Source organism: Bos javanicus, chromosome 6 (genome assembly GCF_032452875.1).
Source record: "Bos javanicus breed banteng chromosome 6, ARS-OSU_banteng_1.0, whole genome shotgun sequence".
Classification (NCBI taxonomy): Eukaryota; Metazoa; Chordata; class Mammalia; order Artiodactyla; family Bovidae; genus Bos; species Bos javanicus.
The window spans coordinates 1,854,872-1,878,177 of NC_083873.1; the positions used below are offsets into that span (position 1 = coordinate 1,854,872).

Below are 23,306 nucleotides of genomic sequence, written 5' to 3' on the forward strand. Positions count from 1 at the left end.
AATTTTGACTGCAGAGCTGGGAATATCCCGTGAATATGTATTCAGCTATTTTAGAGTACAATGGTTAGTTCCAAATGTTGCTACTTGTACACCATGAAAGTGGTCAAGGCATTGGTTCCATTTCTGAAACAGAAGTGTTTAGTAGATGCTCATCAAAAACAAACAAACAAAAAATCTGCATGCATACTCATACACACACTTATTACAGACTTACTGTTATGAAGGATTTGTAAACACAATTTACAAATAATAATACAATATGTAACACTTCTATTGTAAATTCCATACAGCTGATTATCATAGAATGTTTTAATTAATTTTGTGATATATTATATCCATAGCCAACCTATGGCTGCAATTGACAGATGAATGTTGTTCTGACAAAAATTCTGTGTGATGCTTTTATTTGACAGTAAGAAAAAACTGTTAGAAAGTCATCTATTCATCAATGTTCAGTGATGAATCATTTTTTTAGTAAATTGAATAATAGTCTTCAAATACTGGAAGAATATAACTTCAAGTTTTAAATTTTACTTAAACTATAATGGCTACAGACAAAACACATTTTTAAATTTAATCTCCATCATTAATATTTTCTCTGCAATCTTAAACCTAACAATCAAAGAAACAATAAACCCTAACTGGTAGCATTTGTTGATTTCAATGGTATATTCTCACCATGACTGAGATCAAGCTACCAATGTGACCTCATTAAATATAGAGTTGAGAAAAGTGGCAAAGTAGTAAACACTATTATATAGTATTTCTAATATACAGATATAGTAGACGTTAATAACCTCAAGAGCTTAGGTAATAATACAACAGCAAAAATGTAAGAATAATGAGTTAAGTGTTTATTTCTGTTTTAATATAACTTATTTGTGACTTTATATAAATTAACTCCTTAATAATGCCTGTGATTAAAATCTAGCCACCATATTCCTGAAGCTTCAACAGTTGGCTCCCACCAACCAGCACAAACCAGATCCAACATGTTGGTCCCAGTTGTGGTTTCATAACAACCTGAAACAATCAAAGTGGGAAATGGTTGAAGCTAATAACACTCACTTCCTGGTTCACTACTATATCTAATCTCCATTGGAGATTAGATCCTTATAATGCTTCTTGGACCTTTTATTGACACAGTTACACAGTCACTGTAGTTATCATAGAGAAGTTGACAGCCTGAGATCACATCATATTCAAAGAAGGGTATAGCTTGGCAATATCTTGAATGTCAGTTTGTGAATAATTTCTGCTACAAAGATAAACTTTCTCAAATTTGGCAAGGAAAACTTTTCCTCTAAATTTTTAGGTTCTTTTTGCTGGTCTATTAATTAGATTGATGTGAAACAGATTAACAGGAGAAAAATAAATTTAACTACAAGCATACTGGGGTTCCAGAGATTTAAGACCCAAGGGCAAGTTGAGTAGTTGAGGCTAATGAATCCTGAGTTAAGGAGTGGAGTAGGAGCCAGGAACTTCAAAGGGGAGGAGGGCAAATTCACAGGAAGTTGAGATGAGACGTTAGTTAGATATTTATGTGCCATGCAGATGAAACTTATCTCTTGTAATAGCTCTCTCTCTAAGCCAGGTCCTTTATCTAAATTACTTTAGGTAGTTAAGGGGAAAATAAAAAGTTCTTCCCGAGTCTCTTGGGCCTTCATTTTCTTCAGCTCAAAATAATTCACTTGCAGACTGGCAGTTTGGGGTGGCTCATTTTAAACACCTTCAATGGTTTGATGTGAAGCTCTATTACACCCTTCTGTGGACACACGTGCCACTGTTTTTCTAAAGAATTGGCAAGAGAAACCTTACAGATTGTTCCTATGTGCTCAGACCTCAGTTTTCAGTGCAATAAAATAGGCATTTTAGTCAGTGAAAATATTTTAAGGAGCTTCTGCCCATGCCTTCCCTTTAATATATTCTTCTTCCTACATTATTCATTTAATTAAATGTCACTCCTATCCACCAGTTATCAAAGCAAAAAAAACTGGATGTAATACTAAGTTCTTCTTTTCCTTTCTATTTACAACTTGTAAATAGCCACTATGTGGTATTGCTTCTTCCTAAATAGCATTATCATCTATTACTATTGTCGATTAAAAATATATATATATTCACAACCTAAAAGTTGAGCATTATGTTTTATTCGATGGGAATTTGTAGGACTTCAGGATAGGGGCAGACAGCATCTCAGCAAACCCTGAGAAAACTGTTTCAAAGAAGTGAGGGGAGGAGTCAGGATAATAGTTTTTCAAGGAAGGGCAGGTAGTCTGAATGTCAAAATATTATTGCTAATTAAAGAAAATCAGATAACCCAAGCTAAGAAATTTAGCATTTTTCTATGTATGGCAAGAGTCTGGGCTCACTGAAATCATTCCTTTGATATGCACCTCAGCCATCTAGGGCCAGTATTCTGTTTTCATATCCTGAACTTCCTCAGAGCTCACCATGGGAAGGGGCTGCAGTCTGATGGCTGCTAGATGGCAGGTATTCTTTCCTTCCTGAGTTCTCTCACAGCTCACCAGCTCATCATCCATGGTGGCTGCAATTGCTGGTGACTGTAACATCCTTGTTTACTGACATGTCAGAAAATGTTCCATTTCTCACTTCTTAAAGAAAAAGAATGGCAAGAAGACCAACTGGTTGTCTGAGGAGGCTTTACAAATAGCTGAGGAAATGAGAAGTGAAAGGCAAAGGAGGAAGGAAAAGATAAACCCAACTGAATGAAGAATTCCAGAGAATAGCAAGGAGAGATAAGGAGGCCTTCTTAACCAAACAATGAAAAGAAATATGGAAAAATAATAGAAAGATAAAGGACAGAAATGATAAGGACCTAACAGAAGCAGAAGATATTAAGAAGAGGTGGCAAGAATATACAGAAAAACTATACCAAAAGGTCTTAATGATCAGGATATCCATGACTAGTGTGCCCACTCACCTAGAGCTGAACATCCTGGAGTGTGAAGTCAAATGGGCCTTCAGAAGCATTATTACAAACAAAGGTAGTGGAGGTGATGAAGTTCCAGCTGAGGTATTTAAAATTCTAAAAGATGATGCTGTTAAAGTGCTGCACTCAATATGCCAGCAAATTTGGAAATTTTAGCAGTGTCCATAGGACTGGAAAAAGTCAGTTTTCATTTAAATCACAGAGAAAGACAATGCCAAAGAGAAACTATCATACAAATTCATTCATTTCACATGTGAGCAAGGTAATGCTCAAAATCCTTCAAGCTAGGTTTCAGCAGTACATGAACTAAGGACTTTCTAAGCTGGGATTAGAAAAGGCAGAGAAACCACAAGCCAAAGAAAAACATCTGTTTGTACTTCATTGACTATGCTAAACCCTTTAACTGTGTGGATCACAACATACTGTGGATATTCTTCAAGAGATAGAAATAGCAGACCACCTTACCTGTCTCCTGAGAGACCTGAATGTGGGTCAGGAAGCAACATTTAGAGCCTTACATGAACAACAGACTGGTTCAAAATTAGGAAAGGAGAACATCAAGGCTGTATATTGTCACACTGCTTATTTAATTTATAAGCAGAGTACATCATGCAAAGTGCTGAGCTGGATGAATCACAACCTGAAATCAAAATTGCTGAGAGAAATATCAACAACCTCAGATATACAGATGATACCACCCTGATGGCAGAAAATGAAGAGGATCTAAAGAGCCTCTTAATGAGGGTTGAAGAGGAGAGTGAAAAAGCTGGCTTAAAACTCAACATTCAAAAAACTAAGAACGTGGCATCCAGTGCCATTACTTCATGGCAAGTAGAAGGGAAAAATTGGAAGCAGTGACAGATTTTTTTTTTTTTTTTGCCTGAGGCTCCAAAATCACTGCAGATGATGAATGTAGCCATGAAATTTAAAGGTGCTTCCTCCTTGGAAGGAAAGCTGTGACAAACGTAGACAGTGTATTATTAAAAAGCAGACATCACATTGCTGACAAAGTTCTGTATAGTCAAAGCTATGGTTTTTCCATTAGTCATGTATAGATGTGAGAATTGGACCATAAAGAAACCTGAACATCAAAAAATTGATGCTTTTTAATTGTGGTGCTGGAGAAAACTGTTGAGAGTTTCTTGGACTGCAAGGAGAGCAAACCAGTCAATTCTGAAGGAAAAAATCAGTGCTGAATATTCCTTGAAAGGACCAATGCTCAAGCTGAAACTCCAATATTTTGGCCACCAGATGTGAAAAGCCAACTCTTTGGAAAAGACACTGATGTTGGAAAAGATGGAAAGCAAGAGGACAAGGGTGTATAGCTTTCTATAAAGAAAGCTTAGTGCCAAAGAATCAATGCTTTTGAACTGTGGTATTGGAGAAGACTCTTGAGAGTCCCTTGGATTACAAGGAGATCCAATCAGCCCATCCTAAGGAAATCAGTCCTGAATATTCATTGGAAGGACTGATGCTAAAGGCCAATACTTTGGCCACCTGATGCAAAGAAGTAACTCATTTGAAAAGACCCTGATGCTGGGGGAGATTGAAGGCAGGAGGAGAAGGGCACGACAGAGGATGCGATGGTTGGATGGCATCACCAACTCAATGGTTATGAGTTTGAGTAGGGTCCAGGAGTTGGTGATGGACAGGGAAGCCTGGCATGCTACAGTCCATGGGGTTGCAAAGAGTTGGACACAACTGAGCGACTGAACTGACCTGACCTGAAGAGGAGAGGGGGCAACAGAGGATGAAATGGTTAGATAGCATAATCAACTCAATGGACATAAATTTGAATCTACTTAGGAGGCTGTGGAAGATAGAGGGATCTGGGGTGCTACATTCCATGGGTTCACAAAGAATTAGACATGACTTAGCAAATGAACAGCAACAAAAAATGCTAGAATAATACTTAGACCTAGGAAGACCCAGTAACCTTTTGACAAATATATGGCTCAGGGGTTGATTCAGGCAAAGGCTAAAAAAATAAATAAAAGAAATGATAAAAATGACGTGAATCTATTCTTTGTGATGAAGGAGTAAGTCATTTCTTGGCCGTAATTGTCTGCACTGGTGTAGACTTAGAATGCTTTTTATTTCTTCATGAAAATTTTAAAATACCACATTTCCAAATAGATGGGGTAATGGATGTTATATGATTCTAGTCTTGTAGCTGGTATCATCAGGAAACTGTGAAAACAGATTTTAATGGTTTTTTTTTTTTTTTCCCTTGAACCTAATTTACTTGCACACGTAATACATACAAGACTAAGACGAGTGATGTTTAGGACTAAATAATTCACTGCTGGTATAATAGCCTGATTCATTAGTTTAAAAATAGAGTTATGAGCCCCTACTATAATGACATCTTTTGCTCTCCAATACAAAATGTCCCCAAACAAGGTATAACTGTGAAATGCCACATAGTCCATAAAGTTTTTATTAACAGAGAGAATGCCAAGAGGGAGATGTTCTGGCTTACTCTAAAGCAGTGATTCTTCAAATAATGTTGGTCAGAATTCCCAGTGTGTCTTATAAAGACCTGGATTCTTTCACCAGAAAAACACGTATCTGCATTAAGAGAAAATTTTGCATTAATTACAGGGCATTTTACAGTCTACAGATTAAAAAATCAATGCTCCAGAGAAACTTAGCTTGGGCAAGCCTTGGCAAATAAAATTAATGAGTATTAAGCCAAGGGAGGGTTAATTAACCTCTCGTTAAGACGAGAATGCCACAGTCCTGCAAATAAACATATTCCTGCTCAGTGAACAACAACGTGGGAGCGCATAGGGAAACAAGGACAAGCACAGTTCATGAACTCATCTCTCCACGAGACTTTCCTCGCCTGTCCTCAGACTTCACTAAGGGTGGAATGAGCAGAAAGGTTTGAGTGCAGAGCAGAGATGAATCCTGATTGACTTAGAGAAAAATAGGAGACATAAAGTCTTCTCATCTAAACTTTCTCTTTTACAACGTGTATAAAAAATAAATTAAAATTGTGCTCAAAAAGTACATTTGATGCCCCAGTGCCAGGAGCATTGCATTTTGTCTCTGTGGTTTATGTTTTCCCCTGAACATTTCAATATAAATAGAGCTTTGTATTGTGAAGTAGGGCAATACATGATTATTTTATAGTGAAATCTAGAGTAAGCTTGCCTGGAAAATCCCATGGATGGAGGAGCCTGGTGGGCTGGAAAATCCCATGGATGGAGGAGCCTGGTGGGCTGCAGTCCATGGTTTCACTAAGAGTCAGAGAGGACTTCACTTTCACTTTTCACTTTCATGCATTGGAGAAGGAAATGGCAACCCATTCCAGTGTTCTGCCTGGAGAATCCCAGGGACAGGGGAGCCTGGTGGGCTGCTGTCTATGGGGTTGCACAGAGTCGGACACGACTGAAGTGACTTAGCAGTAGCAGCAGCAGAGTAAGCTTATCATGTGAGCTCGTATGCTTTCACTGTGGCCTTATTCTTTTTTATCATAATCAGAATGAACATCATGGAAGTATCTGGTAAGAAACTTAACCCCAAAATAGTCAATACATAATGTCCAAGTAAGATACATGATCATGTTTACCCTCTAAGTTAAATATATATATATATATATATATATATATATATATATATATATATAATGCTGCACCAAGATGTCACATAGTCAACAAATACATGTGAGAAATGTTTTAAAGATTTTTGAATTGTTAACTAAAGTGTAATATTTGGATAATTTTTTTTTTAATTTGGATAATTTTAAAGTCTTTACAATATATGTTTACAATGGTCACAGAAGTGATAATAAGAGATGTAATTTCTTCTAAAAAATTTTGGAATATAAAAGTTTTCATTCTTACATTTAGGTTGATTTTTATTTGTTGCTGTTGTTTAGTCTCTAAGTTGTATCTGACTCTTTGGAACCTGACAGACTGCAGACTTCCCTGTCCTTCATTATCTCCCAAAGTTTGCTCACACTCACGTGCATTGAGTTGGTGATGCTATCGAACCATCTCATCCTGTTTCCCCTCCTCCTCCTGCCCTCAATCTTTCCCAACATCAAGGTATTTTCCAATGTATAGTATATAAACAACACATATTATGTAAATATTATGTGAATATAATATATAAATATGATGTGTATATATTTCTTTTCAACTTTCTTGCACATAAAGGGATTGGACAATCAGGACACTTTTGAAGATAAAGTAGGCCAAATGATGCAACTTTGCCTTAACTATCCTAAAGATGTATTTTTTTCTTTGTATGTGATCTGGGTGATTGTTTGGATTCTTCTCCTCACTATGTACAACACATTCATAGTTACTTTTATATTTTCTTCAAAACAAGTCCAAGTAATATATCTTTTCACTATTAGAACAGAATTTTATGAAAACTGCTGCTGCTAAGTCGCTTCAGTCCTGTCGGACTCTGGGAGACCCCATAGACGGCAGCCCACCAGGCTCCCCGTCCCTGGGATTCTCCAGGGAAGAATACTGGAGTGGGTTGCCATTTCCTTCTCCAGTGCATGAAAGTGAAAGTGAAGTCTCTCAGTAGTGTCCGACTCTTCCCGACCCCATGGACTGCAGCCTACCAGGCTCTTCTGCCCATGGATTTTCTCGGCAAGAATACTGGAGTGGGTTGCCATTGCCTTCTCCATTATGAAAGCTAGATGTATGCTAATTATCTCTCAATAAAACTGGGGGACGGAGAAGGCAATGGCACCAAACTCCAGTGCTCTTGCCTGGAAAATCCATGGACAGAGGAGCCTGGTAGGCTGCAGTCCATGGGGTCGCTAAGAGTCGGGAACGACTGAGCGACTTCACTTTCACTTTTCACTTTCCTGCATTGGAGAAGGAAATGGCAACCCACTCCAAGGTTCTTGCCTGGAGAATCCCAGGGACGGGGAAGCCTGGTGGGCTGCTGTCTATGGGGTCGCACAGAGTCGGACACGACTGAAGCCACTTAGCAGCTTCAGATCAGATCAGTCACTCAGTTGTGTCCGACTCTTTGCAACCCCATGAATCGCAGCACGCCAGGCCTCCCTATCCATCACCAACTCCCAGAGTTCACTGAGACTCACGTCCATGGAGTCAGTGATGCCATCCAGCCATCTCATCCTCTGTCGTCCCCTTCTCCTCCTGCCCCCAATCCCTCCCAGCATCAGAGTCTTTTCCAATGAGTCAACTCTTCGCATGAGGTGGCCAAAGTACTGAAGTTTCAGCTTTAGCATCATAGCAGCAGCAAAACTGGGGGAAAAAAAACAGGCTTCAAAAATAGTAGTCACAATAATAATAGAGGGAATGGCAGGAAACTTTGGGAGGTAATGGACATGTCCATGGTAATGGTGGTTGGTTTCATAGGTGTGTTCTTATCCCCAAACTCACCAAACTATATACTTTAAATATGAACGGCTTTTTACATGTTGATTATACCTTAATTTTTTTAATGAAAAATAAGTCTGTATAACAAACCCTTTTGTATATAAGTATATATCCTATTGATTCTATTTATTAAAATCTGATTGATAGACTAAACATCTTATCAGCATCAGAACTTCTTATATTTCTTTAGTTTTAAAATGATTGTTCCATATGTAAATAATGTTTATGTTTGCAATATCACTATCCTAGTAGTAATTATTTATGGCAGAGTCCCCAGCCTCTGGGATCTAATTCTGGATGAACTGAGGAGGAGCTGATAGAATAATAATAGAACAATAAAATAAACAATAACTGTCATGTGTTTAAATCCTCTGGAAACCATCCCCCCAACTTCTGTCTGTGGAAAAATTGTTTTCCATAAAACTGATCCCTGGTACCAAAAAGGTTGGGGGACTGCTGCTTTATAGTTTTCTTGTTGGGTGCATTTTATATGCAGAAGTATGAACAAATAAATTGCTAAACATTTGCCTTGAAATCTCTAATTTAGAGATGGATTAAAATTGCATTTCAACAAGCAAAGTCTAATGGCCTGCCTATTTAAATTTAGCAAAACTAACTAATGAAAAATAAACACTTTCCACTTTAAAAAAAAAATAAAAAAGTTCAAAAGATGGAATATGAGCCAACCCATAATAACCAAGTTCAGCCTTTCCATGAAAAGATATGCATTTTTATATGAACTCAATTCTAAGTTTTATCTCCAATTCTTTTTTTTTAATTTAATTTTATTTTTTAACTTTACAATATTGTATTGGTTTTGCCATATATCGAAATGAATCCATCTGTTGGGAAAAATCCGTAACTAGAAACACATGTCAGCATGTGTGCAAACTAGTAATCATCAGCCAAACCAGAGAAACATCAGCCAAACTGTTTCAAATTAGTCTGAGAAGACAGGATGGGCACCAGTTACCTCTCTACCTAAACATTAGGATTAGAATAAACTGGTTACAATGTGTGGAGGATAGAAGAATGGCCTCCAAAGTGTCCACATTTCAGTCCCCAAAACTCATGAATGTCATGTTACACGACAAGAGGAAATTAGAGCTACAGTTGGAATTGAGGTTGTTAATCAACTGATTTTAAGAGGAAGAGATTTTCATGTACAATGTGAGTAGGCTCAATGTAACACAAGGATCCTGTAACAGAAAGAGTGAAACAGAATAGTCTGAATCAGAGATAGAAATAAAAGACCTGATCTTTCACTGATGGCTTTGGGGACAGAAGGGACACACAGGCCAAGGAATATGGACAGGTTCTAGGAACTGGGATAACAAAGAAGAGATTCCCCTTGAGAGCCTCCTAAAGGAATACCACCAAACTTGTAGCTTGATTGTAGCCATGAGACCCATTTCAAACTTCTGATTTCCAGAACTGTAAAGTAATAAATTTGTATTGTTTTAAATCACTGAGTTACTGGTAATTTTTTACAAGAGCAATAGGAATCCAATACACATGGCATCAGAACAAAATGAGTGATTGAAGTCGGTAGCTTTGAGAGAATAATGCACTCACATCGACTCTCTCAATCCTACTAAAAATGAGTGGGAAAAATAGGAATAAATATGCAGGTATACAAAATTCACATAAAGGGAAATGTACCCATAATGAGAAAATCATTAGGAAATGTTTTTTCCCAGGTTTCTAACTTTTATAAAAGAAAAAAGAATTAAAAGAGAAAGAAAAGAGAATTAACTGAACATGTGAAACACTAGCTAACTTACATCTCTGTGCACGCCACTACATTATATCTTTAGATTATGCAGAGTTTATTTCAGCTCAATGTAGATTAAATTGAATAGTGACATTCCCAACTGGACTACCAGATGGAATCACATTTTAATTAACTTTTCAACCAGCATACAGATGTGCTTCTTGTGATAATTATCAAGAAATCATTTGCAAAATGAGAAGCCCTGGTGGCAGATTGTAGCTAGAATGATTGATTACATCATCAAATCATTAACCTTAAAATACTTTTAATCATTTATTGACCAAATGAAGAAAAAGGTTACAAACCATTATTGAATATATCTAAAACACATTATCATGTACCTTTTGGGAGATTAAACTAAAGGAAATATTTGTATGATAAAATAATGATCCATGAATATATATTATATCATTGATTTTCCAGAAAGTCACATGGTTTCTGAAATTATGGCTCCATACATTAGTGAAAACACACACCACCAGAAAAACAACCTACCTGTTTCCATCTTTTGTTCTTCACCACCATTAGGTAATTGCAACTTGTATTGATACTTTAATGATAATAAAGCCCCTACCTTTCTACTTTACATTTTGAAAATGATCACCAACTTAAATAGAAAAAAATAAGTGAATATAAATGAAACATAAAAGATAATTAAAAATTATAGAAAAGATGAAAGTTTTACATGAATAACTTATTTGATTTGATGTTTACTTCAGTTATTTTCAAATTGTAAATAGTAACTCTAGTAACTAGAACTCTAGAAATTAAAAACACTAGTAATAAGAAGATTTTCGTAATTTAAAAAGGAAGACTTTCATCTGCTTATTCCAAAACTTATAGGTGAAAGTTAGCATAGATATTTCAATTGTTTTAATCATGAACTGAAATAAAAACATCTGCTGTGAGAGCTGTGAGTTTCAGTATTATTTGGGCACTTACTGAGGACTATGTGTTTGCTGTCACTAAGTTGTGTCCTATTCTCTACTACCCCATTGACTGTAGCCTGCCAAACTCCTCTGCGCATGGGATTTCCCAGGCAAGAATACTGAAACAAGTTGCCATTTCCTTCTTCAGAGGATCTTCCCAACACAGGGATCAAACCCACGTCACCTACATGACAGGAGGATTTTTTAGCACTGAGCCACCTGGAAAGCCCCACTGAGGACAAAAGCGTTCCTCAGCACTGAGAGATTGTCTCACCTGAGACAAATTGTTCCCAAGAGGTACGGGGAGAGGCCAGCATATCTGTGATTTTGATGAAGAGGTGCGTATAATCAAGCACACAACTCAGAAGAAGGACACAGCTAATTGGGAGGAACAGAAATCTCAGTTAACAACTTTAGTGCTTTTCTAAGGACAACAAGTCCCCTACATACAAACAAGTTCTGTTCCGAGAGTGTGTTCAGGATAGCTTACAGTGAACGATGTCGGATTTGTGATCTCCAAAGAAGATTTAGCTTCGGGACCAGGGACCGGGCTTGATCACTCAAGAGTTTTTGTGTAGCAGAGTTTTATTAAAGTGAAAAAGGGACAGAGAAAGGTTCTGAAACAGACATCAGAAGAGGATGGAGAGTGCCCCAGTCACTAGTTTTAGGAAGGGAGTTATATACTTTCTTAATTGGTTATTACAATAAATCAAAAGAATGTCTCAAGGTCGCAAAGATCTTACCAGATCCACTCCCACGAGTTACATTTTAAGACAACAGGATTAGAATTTAACAATAGAAAGATCTTAACAGCTTTAACAGAATTAAATGTAACATAATTTACATTTTAAAATAATAGGATTAATCAGAAAGTTCTCAGGAAGGAAAAACTTGTCCTCAAACAGGATACATTGTTGTTATATAATCACTGGCACAGAGTTTAAGGGAAAACATAACCTTGAGCAAGATGAGGTTATGTTTTGTTGTTTTGTTGTGCAATCATCAACCCTGGGATTAAAGGAAAAAAAAAAGTGTGTCCTTTTCACCTCCTTAAGAACTCCAGACCCCTCTCTGCTCCTCAGGGACTTTGGACTTATTATGAACCTGCCAGGAATTGGCTCTCTCAGTTCATAAGTCCAATTTTTTCATAAGTCTGTCAAAGTTTGCCTAGGTACATACCTAACACATTCAGCTATACAGTATTGTACTGTAATAGGTTTATAATACTTTCACATAAATAATACATAAAACACACACACACACACACAAAAACATTTTTAATCTTATGTACAGTACCTTGGAAAGCAGAGTAGTGCAGTACAACTGTCATACAGGGGCTGGCATTGAGTGAACAGGAATAAAGAGTTACTGAATTGAGGCGGGAGAGGAGTTGGGAGAAGAGGGATTGTCAGCAATAGGATATGGAGGGCAAGCTGCAGTTTCACTCACACTTGATGCTGATGGCACAGGTTCTGGCTCCTTGCTGGAGACAGAGGGTTTTTTCTACTTTCTTGAAAAAATGATCCAGTGCTGTCTGCACAGTAGTTCTTTTTTCTCATTATAGATGACATAGTAGCCCTGGGTTGCATTCTGAACAGCTTCATGTACCATTCTATGTTCAGTTTCTGGTACCACAAAACCTAATAACAGCACCTCATCAAATAGACTTAATTTACATGATTAGACATGTGAATGCACGTTCGTATCTTTTATTTAATATTTATATTGGATTGATGATTGGTTTACAATATCTACTTGATTTCTGTCATACATCAACTTGAATTAACCATAGATATACATATGTCCACTCCCTTTTGAATCTCCCTCCCACTTCCTTGCCCATTCCCACCCCTATAGGTTATTCAGTTTAGTCCCTCAGTTATGTCCGACTCTTTGTAACCCCATGGACTGCAGCACGAAAGGCCTCCCTGTCCATCACCAACCTCCCTGAGCTTGCTTAAACTAATGTCCATCAAGTTGGTGATGCCATTAAACCTGTCATCCTCTGTTGTCCCCTTCTCCTCCTGCCCTCAATCTTTCTCAGCATCAGGGTCTTTCCCCAGGAGTCAGTTCTTCGGATCAGGTGCCCAAGTACTGGAGCTTCAGCTTCAGCATCAGTCCTTCTAATGAATATTAAGGACTGATTTGCTTCAGGATGGACTGGTTTGATCTCCTTGCAGTCCAAGGGACTCTCAAGAGTCTTCTCCAACACCACAGTTTCAAAAGTATCAACTCTGCAGTGCTCAGCTTTCTTTATGGTCCAACTCTCAAATCCATACATGACTACTGGCAAAACCATAGCTTTGACTAGATGGACTTTTGTCAGCAATGTCTCTGCTTTTTTAATAGGTGGTCTAGGTTGGTCATAGCTTTTCTTCCAAGGAACAAGCATCTTTTAATTTCATGGCTGCAGTCACCATCTGCAGTGATTTTGGAGCCCAAGAAAATAAAGTCTGTCACTGTTTACATTGTTTCTCCAACTACTTGCCATGAAATGATGGGACGTGATGCCATGATCTTAGTTTTCTGAATGTTGAGTTTTAAGCCAGCTTTTTCACTCTCCTCTTTTCACTTTCATCAAGAGGTTCTTAGTTCCTCTTTGCTTTCTGCCATAATGGTGGTGCCATCTGCATATCTGAGGTTATTGATATTTCTCCCAGCAATCTTGATTCCAGCTTCTGCTTCATCCAGCCTGGCATTTCACATGATGTACTCAGCATATAAGTTAAATAACCAAGGTAACAATATAGACTTGACATATTCCTTTCCCAATTTGGAACTAGTCCATTGTCCCAAGTCAGGTCCTAACTGTTGCTTCCTAACTGTATACAGGTTTCTGTATACAGATTTCTCAGGATATTAATAATTTATAGATTATTACAGAGTCCCAGTTTGAGTTCTCTGAGTCATACAGCAAATTCCCAGTGTCTATCTATTTACATGTTAGTGTATATGCTCTACATGTTATTCTCTCCATTTATCTCATTCTCTCTCTCTTCTCCTCCACCCTTGTTCATAAGTCTGTTCTTTATGTCTGTGTCTCCATTGTTGCTCTGTGAATGGATTCATCAGTACCATCCTTCTAGATTCCACATATATGTGTCAATATACAATATTTGTCTTTCACTTTCTGATTTACTTCACTCTGTATAACAGGCCCTAGGTACATCCACCTCATTAGAACTGACTGAAATGTGTGCCTTTTTAATGGCTGAGTAGTATTCCATTGTATGGATGTACCACAGCTTCTTTATCCATTCATCTGTTGATGGACATGTAGGTTGCTTCCATGTCTTGGCTACTGTAAATATTGCTGCAATGAACACGGGTACATGTGTCTTTTTTTCAGTTTTTTTTTTTTTTTTTCGGGGTATATGCCTAGAAGTGGGATTGCAGGGTCATATGGTGGTTTTACTCTTAGTTTTTAAAGGACTCTCCATACTGTCTTCCATTGTGACTATACCAATTGACAGTGCAGAAAGGTTTCTTTTTCTCCACACCCTCTCTAGCCCTTGTTGTTGTGAGATTTTTTGATTATGGCCATTCTGTCTGGGATGAAGTGATATCTTGGATCCTTTGTGACCCACCTCCTAGAATAATGGAAATAAAAACAAATCATATCTTTAAAAGTCTGCTACTTGAAAGTTCATATATAAGGGACTTACTGTATGGGAAGATGCAAGAATCCAAGTTCATAAAAATTTCTTCTGACATATTTCTAACTATCTGAGGGGCTATTTTGCCAGTATCCCCAGAGAACAGAGCACCTCATCTTTTCCCTGCAGAGTGTTTCTGTAGGTAAGCTACTGCAGTGGCTAATGATTCAATCCTCACAGAACTGGATGGCAAATGGCATTGCTTAGTTCACAGTGCACCATGTAGTTTGTAACTCAACTAAGTTTTTGGAGACATTTCATGACCAATTTATGAATTGGATATAGGAAAGGTCATTTCTAGGTCTAAGGATTTCTTTGGTAGACCAGTCAATATGCTATTACTGGGCCAGGCCATGTTAATTGTAGCAAAAAGTCCCTGGGCCACTTGTCTTACTAGTCTGCTATGGCCCAGGAAATTGTTTCCTCTTGTTGCTTTTTCCCATATGTGGAGATACATTGATCTCATATACAGCCATATATTTGGCCAATAATATCAAGTTGTCTAAGTCATCATTATTTTTATAGGAGACTCAGTCACACATTTGGTAACGCAAGAAACAGTAATCCTATAACACTGAATGCAAATAATATAACTAGTAGCGTTAATAGAGTCATAAGTAAATATTTACTTATGCAAACACCATCTTCCAACAACACAAGAGTGACTCTACATGTGGACATCACCAGAAGGTCAATACCAAAATCAGATTGATTATATTATTTTCAGCTGAAAATGGAGAAGCTCTATACAGTCAGCAAAAACAAGACCAGGACCTGACTGTGGCTCAGAACATGAACTCCTTATAGCAAAATTCAGACTTAAAGTGAAGAAAGTAGGGAAAACTACTAGGTCATTCAGGTATGACCTAAATCAAATCTCTTGCATTATACAGTGGAAGTGACAAATAGATTCAAGGGATGAGATCTGATAGACAGAGTGCCTACAGAGCTATGGATGGAGGTCCATAACATTGTAAAGAAGGTGGTGATCAGAATCATCCCCAAGAAGAAAGTATGTAAAAAGGCAAATTGCTTTTCTGAGAAGGCCTTATTGAGAAAAGAAAAGAAGCAGAAGGCAAAGGAGAAAAGGAAAGATATACCCATTTGAATGCAGAGTTCCAAAGAATAGCAAGGGGAGATAATAAAGCATTCCTCAGTGATCAATGTAAAGAAATAGAGGAAAACAATAGAATGAAAAGACTAGAGATCTTTTCAAGAAAATTAGAGTTACTAAGGGAACATTGCACACAAAGATGGGCACAATAAAGAACAGAAACAAAATGGACCTAAAAGAAGCAGAAAAGATTAGGAAGAGATGACAAGAATACACAGAAGAACTATTAACAACAACAAAAAAAGATCTTAATGACCCAGATAACCACTATTGTGTGATCACTCACCTAGAGTCAGACATCCTGGAATGTGAAGTCAAGTGGGCCTTAGAAAGCATCACTATGAACAAAGCTAGTGGAGGTAATGGAATTCCAGTTGAGCTATTTCAAATCCTGAAAGATGATGCTCTGAAAGTGTTGTACTCAATATGCCAGCAAATTTGGAAAACTCACTAGTGGCCCCTGGACTGAAAAAGGTCATTTTCATTTCAATCCCCAAAGGACAATGCCAAAGAATGTTCGAACTACTGCACAGTTGCACTCATTTCACACATTAGCAGGGTAATGCTCCAAATTTTCCAAGCTAGGCTTCAACAGGACATGAACAGAGAATTTCCAGATGTTCAAGCTGGATTTAGAAAAGGCAGAGGAATTAGAGATCAAATTGCCATTGTCATTGTATCATAGAGAAAGCAAGAGAGTTCCAGAAAAACATCTACTTCTGCTTCATTGACTACTCTAAAGACTGACTGTGGATCACAACAAACTGTGGAAAATTCTTAAAGAGATGGTAATACCAGACCAACTTACCTGCCTCCTGAGAAATCTGTATGCAGGTCAAGAAACAATAGTTATAACTGGACATGGAGCAACAGACTTGTTCAAAATTGGGAAAGGAGTACATCAAGGCTGTATATTTTCACCCTATTTATTTAACTTATATTTAGAGTACATCATGAGAAATACTGGGCTGAATGAAGCACAAGTTGGAATCAAGATTGTGGGGAGAAATATCAACAACCTCAGATATACAGATGATACCACCCTAATGGCAGAAAGCAAAGAGGAACTAAGAGCTTCTTGTTGAAGTTGAAAGAGGAGAGTGAAAAACCTGGCTTAAACTCAACATTCAAAAAGCTAAGATCATGGCATTTGGTCCCATCATTACATAGCAAAGAGACAGGAAATAATGGAGACAATGACAGACTGTATTTTCTTTTCTTGGGCTCCAAAATCATTGCAGATGGTGACTGTCATGATTTAAAAAAATTTAAAACATGCTTGCTCCTTGGAAGAAAAATTATGACCAAGCTAGACAGTGTATTAAAAATCAGAGACATTATTGTGCCAACAAAGATCTGTATAGTCAAGTCTATTTTTTTTCTAGTAGTCATGTATGGATGTCGGAGTTGGACCATGAAGCAGGCTGAGAGCTGAAGAATTGATGTTTTTGAGCTGTGTTGCTGGAGAAGACTTTTGAGAGTCCCTTGGACAGCAAGGAGATCAAACCAGTCAGTCCTAAAGGAAATCAGTCCTGAATATTTATTGAAAGGACTGATGCCGAAGCTGAAGCTGATACGTTGGCTACCTGATGAGAAAGGTCCACTCACTAGAAAAGACCTTGATGCTGGGAAAGATTGAAGGCAGGAGGAGAAGGGGATGATAGAGGATGAAATGGTTGGATGGCATCACCAACTCAATGGACATGTGTTTGAGCAAGCTCTGGAAGATGGTGAAGGACAGGAAAGCCTGGTGTGCTGCAGTCCATGGAGTCACAAAGAGTCAGACATGACTGATTGAGTGACTGAACAACAGCAACAACAAAGTAAGTATTTAAATCTAGAGGTTTTCAAGACTTAGGCATGGATTGCTTAAGACAGAAATCAGGTTTTTCATGTGGTTCATTAAATGAATTACATTGAAGTATTCATCTGGTATAAAAACATAACATTTAGTTGGAAATGTGGCACAGATATCTTCCTATAAGGATATTGAGGGCCATGTCATTTTATAATATGATTTTTCTCATCATAGAGACCTCAGAAATCATTAGACTATTAGCCTGATCATCATTGTTTAAGACCTGTTGAATGAATTTTGTTAAGGCTTCAATATGAGTGATTATATACTCTAATCCTCCTGAAGACACACACACAAAAATCACTACAGAATGATCATACCAATGAAATATAGGCTTCCTGATGTGTCAAACTTGTACCAATAGTCAACTTACTATGTCATGTTTAAATTGGCACTTAAATAGCCTTGTATCCAAAAGAATCGTAGGGTACTGTCCTGTTCATCCAGGTGGATGCCTGGGCCATAAATTGGTACTACAAAGTCATTCAGTTCCATTAGATACAACCCAGTATAACCCTGGTCATCTGACTCAGTCTATTTTATAACAATTTCCGTTTGTAATGTTAATAATGCAGTGGCAACGTTCATAAGGAACCCAGCTCAATTTTCTAGTGTTATTAGGCTTACTCTTAGTATGATTTAATTGTTACCAACATAAGGAGATCTTTAAACTTGAATGGCCATAGCTTGGTGTTGTCCATATAAACCCATTCTTAATGAGCAGGGAGTTATGGCTTTATACTGGAATTCAGTTCTTTGTTCCAATTGAGTAATCTTTAAAGAAAATTCATAATTATGGTCAATGTTAGAGAAGATATTATTACATCAGTTAAGTGATGGGATCCTATCTAGTAATATCAATGGTCCAAATAGAACTACAACTTCTTTCCTCTAAAATGAATTTTCTGAGGGCCATTCAATTAGAGCCTTGTAGAGAAGAAATCCACCAAGTTAACAGGAAATACTGACTACAAACCCAACGACTGGATAGATTTCTAAAATCTGAATTATGGCCATGATAGAAAAACTTTTGATTCATATACAAAATCTAAGAAAGCCCTATATGGGTCAGGTCTGGCATCTTTGGATAGCTATTTGCTTCTTATGCTTATCCTGTGATGAGTGTCATTTATCCTCTGTTTGGGCATAGTTTTAAGGTGATTTTGGGGGTCAGCAATCCTCTTTAGACCAGTATGGTACAGAATTTTTGGTAACTTGAAACATATATTAATTAGAAATCTCAACTCTTGAAAAACCTAAATTTCTAGTGAAAACTAAGAAGTAAGCAGTTACAAACTGTATTTTTCATAAGCTTTCTGTAGATTGGCAAACCCATAAACACTATTTATAATTTATAATTCCTAAAAACATGCTTTCTTATCATGTCTCAGTGTGACACTAAACATATTTACTGAGTCCTAAATATCTTTAGTTTCTCTGTAAAAGAAAGCTTGTATGAAGTAATTAATGTTTCAGGATCTTATTTTATTTCAGAATGATCTGGACTTTCATAATTTAACTTAATTTTGCAAAACTCTGAAGTTTCAAGTTACCAAAATCTGGATAAACTATTTTAAGTAGACATACTATAAAACATAATTATTCCTGAAGAGTTCACCAAAAAAAAAAAAAAACTTACCTTATTTATATTTGATTTACTTATAAAAATATTATCATATTAGTGGTAAAGAATATGCCTGCCAATGCAGGAGTCTCAAGAGACATGTTTTCAATTCCTGGGTTGGGAAGACCCCTACTGGATGGCATGGCAATCCATTCCAGTATTCTTTCCTGGGGAATCCCATGGACAGAGTAGCCTGGCAGGCTAGAGTCCATAGGATCACAAAGAGTTGGACATGACTCAAGAGACGTAGCATGTACACAAGTTATTTTTCTAGCTAACAAATTTTGTAGCAGAACTAACGTTTTATTTGACTTCTAGAAAACCTAGGTACAATAAAAATACTTATGTTTATGACTCTAAAGACATGTCTGTATTAATTAAGCCAACAAAACTATACTCAGGAAAGTTTTCTTCCAGCTCCTGGCGTGATCATGGAAAAGACACCTAAACTCTCTAACCCTTGGTTTATTCATCAGAGAAATGAGTAATTTCCTCCCCTCTCCCCATGTCCACAAGTCTATTCCCTATGTCTGTTTCTCCATTGAAAGTTGTGAAAGTCAAGTTGCTCAGTCGTGTCTGACTCTTTGCAACCCCATGGACTGTAGCCTACCAGGCTCCTCCCTCCATGGGATTCTCCGGGCAAGAGTACTGGAGTGGGTTGCCATTTCCTTCTCTAGGGGACCTTCCCGACCCAGAGATCGAACCCAGGTCTCCCACATTCCAGGCAGACGCTTTAACCTCTGAGCCACTAGCCAAGCCCAGTTTCTATAAATAAATTCTCAAGTACCATTTTCCCAGAATCCGTATATATGCATGAGAATATGATATTTACCTTTCTCATTTACTTCACTCTGTATAAAAGGCACTAGGTTCATCCACTTCATTAGAACAAGGTTGCTTTGGCTATCAGGGTATTTTGTGTCTCCATTCAGATTTTGAGATGCTTTGTTCTAGTTCTGTGAAAAATGCTATTGGTAATTTTATAGGGATTGCATTGAATCTTTAGATTGCCTTGGGTAGTAGAGTCATCTTGACAATATTGATCCTTCCAATTCATGAGCATGGCATATCTTTCCATCTGCTTATGTCTTCTTTGATATTTTCCTCAGCATCTTATACTTTTTGGAGTACATGTCCTTTGTCACCTTAGATAGGTTTATTCCTAGTTTATTTTTTTCTTTTCTTTTCTTTTCCATGCAGTGGTAAGTGGAATTACTTCTTGAATGTCTCTTTCTAATCTTTCATTGTTAGTGTATAGAAATGCAACAAATTTCTGTATATTAATGTTGTAACCTTCAACTTTACCAAATTCATTGATGAGTTCTAGTAATTTTCCAGTAGCATCTTTAGGATCTTCTGTGTATAATATCATGTCGTCTGCAAACAGTGACAATTTAACTTCTTATTTTCCAATTTGGATTCCCTTTACTTCTTTTACTTCTTTACTTCTCTGATTGCTATAGCTAGGACTTTCAAACTGTGTTGAATAAAAGTGTTGAGAGTGGACATCCTTGTCTTATTCCTGATCTTAGAGGGGATGCTTTCAGTTTTTCACCATTGAGTATGATGCCAGCTGTAGGTTTGTTATGCATGGCCTTATTATGTTGACATATGTACACTCTATGCCCACTTTCTGGAGAGTTTTTGTCATAAATGGATCCTGAACTTTGTCAAAAGCTTTTTTTGTATCTATTGAGATGATCATATTATTTTTATTATTTTATATTGATATTTTATATATCATATTATATTTTTATTATCTTTATTATTCAATTTGTTGATATGGTGTATCATCTTGATTGATCTGCAGATGTTGAAAAATCTTTGCATCCCAGGGATGATTCTCACTTGATCATGCAGTATGATCTTTTTAATGTATTGTTGGATATGGATTGCTAGTATTTTGTTGACGATTTTTGCATCTCTGTTCATCAGTAATATTGGCCTATAATTTTCTTTTTTGTGTGTGATATCTTTGTCTGACTTGTTAAAAGGGTGAGGGTGACCTGATAAAATGTGTTGGAGAGTTTTCCTTCCTCTATGAGTTTTAAGAGTTTCATAGGGTAAATGCTAACTCTTCTCTAAATATTTGAGAAAATTCACCTGTGAAGCTGTCAGGCTCTGAACTTTTGTTTGTTGAGAAGTTTTTAATCATGCTTTCAATTTCAGTGCTTGTGATTTGTCTGTTCATATTTTCTATTTCTTCCTGGTTCAGTCTAGGGAGACTGTATCTTTCTAAGAATTTGCCCATTTCTTGCAGGCTGCCCATTTTATTGGTATTCAGTTGTTCATAGTAATCTATTATGATCCCTGGTATTTCTGTGGAATCAGTTGTAACTTCTCCTTTCTAATTTCTAATTTTGTTGATTTGAGTCCTCTCCCTTTTTTTTCTTGATGAATAGGCTAAAGGTTTATCAATTTTGTTTATCTTTTCAAAGAACCACCTTTTCATTTCATTGATCTTTGTAATTTGTTTTGTTTCTATTTCAGTTATTGCTGCTCTGAGCTTTATGATTTCTTTCTCTCTACTAACTTTAGATTTCATTTGTTCTTCTTTCTATAATTCTTTTAAATATAAGGTTAGGTTGAGATTTTTCTTGTTTCTTGAGGTAGGATTGTATTGACATAAACTTCTCTCTTAGAACTGCTTTTGCTGCATTCCACAGGTTTTGGACTGTTGTGCTTTCATTCTCTGTTGTCTCTAGACATTTTTTTTTTTTTTCTTCTTTGATTTTTTTTTTTCTTTAGTGACCCATTAGTTGTTTAGTAAAATACTGTTTAGGCACCATGGGTTTGTGCTTCTCAGAGTTTTGTTCTTGTAGTTTATTTCTAATCTTATAGCATTGCGACTGGAAAAGATGCTTGATATGATTTTTATTTTCTTGAATTTACCAAGGCTTGCCTTGTGGCCCAGCATGTGGTCAATCCTAGAGAATGTTCCATGTGCACTTGAGAAGAATGTGTAGTCTGCAGATTTTGGATGTAATGCTCTATGTGAGTGGAAGTTGCTCAGTTGTGTCTGACTCTTTGTGACCCCATGGACTATACAGTCCCTGAAATTCTCCAGGGCAGAATACTGGAGTGGGTAGCCTTTCCCTTCTCCAGGGGATCTTCCCAAACCAGGGATCGAACCCAGGTCTCCCACATTGCAAGCATATTCTTTACCAGCTGAGTCACAAGGGAAACCCAAGAATACTGGAGTGGGTAGCCTATCCCTTCTCCAGTGGATCTCCCCAACCCAGGAATCAAACCAGAGTACCCTTCATTACAGGTGGATTCTTTACCAACTGAGCTTTCAGGGAAGCCCTAATGCTCTATGGATATCAATTAATTCCAACTCATCTAAAGTGTAGTTTAAAGCCTACATTTCTTGATTGATTTTCCATCTGGATGATCTGTCCATTGATGAAAGTGGGATATTAAAGTCCCCCACTATTATTTTGTTACTGTTGATTTCTTCCTTTACATTTGTTAATATTTGCCTTACACATTGAGGTGCTCCTATGTTGGGTGCATATATATTTATAATTGCTTTATCTTCTTCTTGGATTGAACCCTTGATTATTATCTACTGTCCTTCTTTGTTCTTCTAACAGTCTTTTTTAAAAGTTTATTTTGTCTGGTATGAGTATTGCTACTCCAGCTTTCTTATAATTTCCTTTTGCATGAAATACCTTCTCCCATCCCCTTACTTTCAGTCTTTAAGTGTCTGTAGGTCTGACGTGGGCCTCTTATAGACAATCTATATATATTTTTTTAGTTGGTGCAATTAATCCATTTACATTTAAGGTAACTGTCAATATGTATGATCATATTTCCATTTTGCTAATTTTTGTGGGTTTATTTTTGTAGATCTTTTCATTCTCTTGTGTTTCCTGCCTAGAGAATTTCCTTTAGCATCTTGTTGTAAAGATGGTTTAGTGGTACTGGATTCTCTTAACTTTTGCTTGTCTGGAAATTTTTTGATTTATCCATCAAATCTTAATGAGAGTCATAGGTTCTTCCCTTTAATCACTTGAAATA

General features: G+C 37.0%; 2 long non-coding RNA genes across 2 annotated transcripts in view; one reads left to right on the plus strand and one right to left on the minus strand.

Moving 5' to 3' along the window:
• Positions 1-23,306, plus strand: part of LOC133249195 (uncharacterized) — a 918,569-nt gene that overhangs the window by 823,381 nt on the left and 71,882 nt on the right. The gene's annotated exons all lie outside the window — the stretch shown is intronic.
• LOC133250051 (uncharacterized) lies at positions 834-2,721 on the minus strand. Its single transcript, XR_009737210.1, has 2 exons — positions 2,454-2,721; positions 834-1,023 (listed from the first exon to the last, which is right to left on the minus strand). It is a non-coding gene; the product is annotated as an uncharacterized LOC133250051 (long non-coding RNA).